This window comes from Cervus elaphus, chromosome 16 (assembly GCF_910594005.1).
Source record: "Cervus elaphus chromosome 16, mCerEla1.1, whole genome shotgun sequence".
Classification (NCBI taxonomy): Eukaryota; Metazoa; Chordata; class Mammalia; order Artiodactyla; family Cervidae; genus Cervus; species Cervus elaphus.
This window is the reverse complement of record NC_057830.1, coordinates 44752701-44758217: the sequence shown is the minus strand read 5'-3', so window position 1 is coordinate 44758217 and position 5517 is coordinate 44752701.

Here is a 5517-nt window from a genome sequence, read left to right as displayed (position 1 = left end):
TGTTGGCATCCCCCTTCATTGTTATAATTCATTAATTCTCGGGATTTGGGTTTTGAGCAAGGGTGCATCAATTTAAGCAAGTATGAATTCAATCAGTGTATGGTCCTGGGACCTCTGACTGCTACAGACTTCACTATATATATATCAGCAATGCTTTGACTTTCAGTGTTATTTATTAGCTGTAAATATATGTGTGTCTGTGTAAAGGGAGATTGTACATATTGGAAAGTTCATTGTGGCTATCTGCATTTATAGATGTTTGGTGCTAATTTTGTACGTGTTTTTATCAGTGACAGTGTCACTGAGCCAACTTACTCTGACGAAACAATACAATAAAATGGGCTTTAAAAAAACACAAAACTTACCTGTGTGAAGGAATGGAATCTACTTTTAATAAAATTGACATTTTATTACAGTGCTAAGTCATTATTTTGTATCATTTAAACCCCCTTAAAAGAAATTTATTCTTAGAGCCAGATTCATTCAGCAAATTTTTACTGAATAATCCCTACGCTCAGTAAAAAATACAGCTTCTAAAAATTACAGTGCACAGTATATTTTATTTTTTACATCTACATTTGTACAAAGTCTTAGAGATCATTTAAACTACAGCAAAAAATGATACAGAATTTTTCCTAAATAAAACACACAGAACTTTTCTTGCCTGCCAGATACTTCTTCACAAGTAACATGTTAGATTAATATTAAAATATATTCACCATTTCCTGGAATAATGTCTCTGTTTCTGAGATCTGATCATTAGCTACAAAGCAAATGGCATTTGTATAATACAATGAACCCTTTGGAGGTGCATTTTTAGACCTTTCCTTTGAATTGTTTTGATAATGGAAAAGAACATACAGCCCACCCATGTAACTAAGTAAGGATTGCTTATTAGTACAATCAGTACTTAGTATTCTTGAACCAATTCTTGGAGAATGGATTGCTGCTCTAAGATTCAAAATAGTTTACTATTGGTTTGATTTCCTGGCCCACACTTTCTTCATTTGAAGTGTTATGAATTGTATACTTTGTTTTTTCTAGTTCCCTTAAACTAAAATAAGTATGGTTTTATAAAATTTGTAATGACCTCTTAAGAAATTTACCAGTTACTAATGTTTAGACACGGCCTCTATTTTGTTCATTAAGGAAAGTCTATTGGAAAGCAGAATTATTATACTGAATCTGAATGCTTATCAGCTACTTCTGGACAACCCAAACTTCTAATCTACCCTATTAATGTTCCAACTGTGCCCACTGAGTTTCAGAAATGTAAGATCTATGCCTGATTGTTCTCATTTCCACTCTATAAGTGTCAAATGATTAAGGAACGCCATCAATAATATTGTAGTAACTTTGTATGAGAATGGATGATTACTAGACTTATCATGGTGATCATTTCATAAGGAACTCTGGATCAGCTGAGGATCCCCCCTGAGTCTTTGAGTACTGGTCACTGGGTGTCTGTGTGTGTGAGAGAAATGGGGAGGGGGATAATGAACTACCAAAGGTTCAGGAAAAAGCTCACCAAAAGGAACAAAGAAAATAGTACCTATACAGCTCACATAGAAATAAAATAGTGCCCGATTCCAACTCACAGACAAGAAAAATCTCATAATTAGTGTTACCAAGTACAATGAACAAACGAGCTTTGCTTCAATAGTTCAATAAAAATAGATCTAAAACACTTCACTGGTCCTGTCAACACAGCTTAAAAGAAAGACCCAGAGGCTAAAACTGTTTTCAAGAACCTGTATCTCAGAACAAGGCTAAAGAATATTTATAAGAATTTTGAGCATCCACAAAGGCAAAATCCACAAATATACCTGATCAAAAACTATCAAGAATGCAAAAGGCAGAAAAATGTGACCTGTACCTAAAAAGAAAAAAAATCAAAACCAACCCATATGACAGAATCAGTAGTTCAGGACCTTAAAATAGTTATAATGACTCTACTCCATATGTTCAAAGAGCTGGAGATAAGATTGAGTATGTTAAGTAGAATCATGGAAGCTCTTTTAAAATAATCAAACATTCAGGGATGAAAACTAAACTGTTTGAGATGAAAAGATAAACTGGAGGAAATTAATGGCAGACTAAGTATTGCAGAAGAAACGATTAAGGGCTTGTGGCTCAGTTGGTAAAGAATCTGCCTGCAATGCAGGAGACCTGGGTTCGATCCCTGGATTGGGAGGATCCCCTGGAGAAGGGAAAGGCTATCCACTCCAGTATTCTGACCTGGGGAATTCCATGGATCAAGTCCATGGGGTCCCAAAGAGACGGACACAACTGAGTGACTTTAACTTAACTTAAAGTATTGCAGAAGAAAGGATTAAGGGCTTGTCAGACATACTATACAAAATGTAGAAGAGAATTGAAAATATCAAAAATTAAACAAAGCCTCAGTGAACTGTGGGATAACTTGAAGTGTTTTATTAAATGTATCATTGGAGACTTCACATGAAAGGAGGACTTCTTAAGGAAGAGAAAAAATATGAAATGAAAAAATGGTGCAAATATTTTAAAATCTGATGACAACCACAGATTCAAGAAATATAATGAAACCTAGAAACAAGAAAACTACACCAAGGTTCACAGTAATCAAGTGTCTCAAAACAAGTGAGAAAGAAATATTTTAAAGCAGCTAAAGAAGTAAGATATATAGAGAGGAAGAAATATAAAGATGGTGGAATATTTCTTGTTGAAAAAAAAATTCATGAGATACAATTGGGCAACATCTTTAAAGTACTCAAAGAAAAACACCTGTTGCTTAGAAGTTTATACCTAATAAAAATATCTTTCAAAAACAGAAGTGGGTGGGGGAAAGAGCTTTTCAGACATTGTTGTTCAGTTTCTCAGTCATGTCCAACTCATTTTGACCCCATAGATGGCAGCACGCTAAGCTTCCTTGTCCTTCCCTGTCTCCTGGAGTTTGCTCAAACTCATGTCCATTGAGTCAATGATGCCATTCAACTGTTTCATTCTCTGTCACCCTCACATACAAAAGCTAAAATAATTCAGCCACAGTAGATTCACACTACAAGAAATGCTTCAGAAATATTAAATATTCCTTAGGTGGAAAGAAAATAGTACCAAATAGAAATATGGATCTACACAACATAATGAAGACCAGTAGAAATGGTAACTATTTGGGTAAATATGTAAGATCTTTAAATGTGTTTAAACAATCACCTGATTAAAACAAAAATAACAAAAGAATAGTGGGGTTTCTCACATACGTAGAAATAAATAGATGACAATAGACCAGAGATTGGGAGGGGAGAAATCAAAGTATACAATTGTAAGGTTATAATGCTGAAGTGAGGTTTTATCATATAACATCTTTAGAACTAAAGCTGTCATAAGGTAAAGGTTTATACCATAATTAGTAAGGCAATGAGTAAAATTACAAAACAGTTTGAGCTAATAAACCAAGGAAAGTGAGCTAAAGTTTATGCTAACAAACTCATTATCTTCTATTTCTCTTTGTTGCAGGCTATCTTCAATAAGATATCTCTGAGTTTTTCTTCCTAATCAACATTTTAACACCTAGTTCACTCTCTTTCCCGCCAATGCTAGTCCTATTATTATCGATTTCAGTATTCACACTATAGCAAATTTTCTTTTCCAAAGATGGCCACAACAATATCTCTCATTCCATGTGTTTGTTCTTCTGCAATGTTACTTTGCCACCAATTTCAAGAGCTAGTCTCTATCCTTCACTTCCCCTTGAATCTATGTGGGCCCTGAGACTGCTTCTACTAATAGAATATGGGGAACTTCCTGGCCGTCCAGTGGTTAAGACTCCAAGCTTCCAATACAGAGGATGCAGGTTTGATCCCTGACTGGGGAACTAAGATCCTGCATACTGCATGGCCAAAAAAGCAGAATATGGTATAAATAACACTATATCACTATACCAGTTTGGGTATAACTCTTTACTGGCTTTGTGGTTTCTGCTTTCTGCCCCTTGGAACACTCACTCTTGGGACACTTCCCTTTGTAACCCAGTGCTTGTGATGTGAGAAGTCCAAGTTACAAGCAACCATATGTTGGCAGTCTGGGCAACAGCCTAGCTGAGCTTCTGGCAAGTAGCCAGCATCAACTGTCAGCCCCATGAGTGAGCCATCTTGGACTTCCACACAGTTGAGTGTTTAGAACACAGTAATTTCAGCTATTCACTGGAACTAACCACAGTACTATGAGAGATCTAATACATTGTTGTTTTACCTAAGTTTTTTATTAGCTTTGTTATACAAAAATAGATAACTGGAACATATACAAATAATGTGTTCAATATAATGGCCTCATAATTTCTTCTTTAAAAAAATTTTTTTTTTTTGATGAGCTGTGAGGTATGTAGGATCTTAGTTCCCAGATTAGGGATTGAACCCATGCCCCCTGCAGTGGAAGTAAGGATTCTTAACAACTAGACCACCAGGGAAGTCCTTCATAATTTCTTTACATCCTGTCCTCCCATGATCTTGTCTTTCAACAGACTACTTTTATAGAGACTTGAGTCATATTTTCAGTTCAGTTCAGTTGCTCAGTCATGTCTGACTCTTTGTGACCCCATGGACTGCAGCATACCAAGCCTCCCTGTCCATCGCTAACTCCAGTTTACTCAAACTCATGTCAATTGAGTCAGTGATGCCATCCAACCATCTCATCTTCTGTCGTCCCCTTCTGCCCCCTGCTTCAATCTTTCTCAGCATCAGGGTCTTTTCAAATGAGTCAGTTCTTCACCTCAGGTGGCCAAAGTATTAGAGTTTCAGCTTCAGCATCAGTCCTTCCAATGAATATTCAGGACTGATTTACTTTAGGATGGACTGGTTGGAACTCCTTTCAATCCAAGGGACTTGCAAGAGTCTTCTCCAACACCACAGTTCAAAAGCAATTCTTTGGCACTCAGCTGTCTTTATAGTCCAACTCTCACGTCCATACATGACCACTGGAAAAACCATAGCTTTGACTAGACGGACCTTTGTTGGCAAAGTAATGTCTCTGCTTTTCAATATGCTGTCTAGGTTGGTCACAACTTTTCTTCCAAGGAGTGGAGAAGAGTCTTCTAATTCTATGGCTGCAGTCACCATCTGCAGTGATTTTGGAGCCCCCCAAAATAGTCTGCCACTGTTTCCCCTGTTTCTCCATCTATTTGCCATGAAGTGATGGGAACAGATGCCATGATCTTAGTTTTCTGAATGTTGAGCTTTAAGCCAATTTATTCACTCTCCTGTTTCACTTTCATCAAGAGGCTCTTTAGTTCTTCTTCGCTTTCTACCATAAGGGTGGTGACATCTGCATATCTGAGGTTATTGATATTTCTCCTGGCAATCTTGATTCCAGCTTGTGCTTCATCCAACCCAGCATTTCTCATGATGTACTCTGCATGTAAGTTAAATAAGCAGGGTGACAGTATACAGCCTTGACGTACTCTTTTTCCTATTTGGGACCAGTCTGTTGTTCTGTGTCCAGTTCTAACTGTTGCTTTCTGACCTGCATTCAGATTTCTCAAGA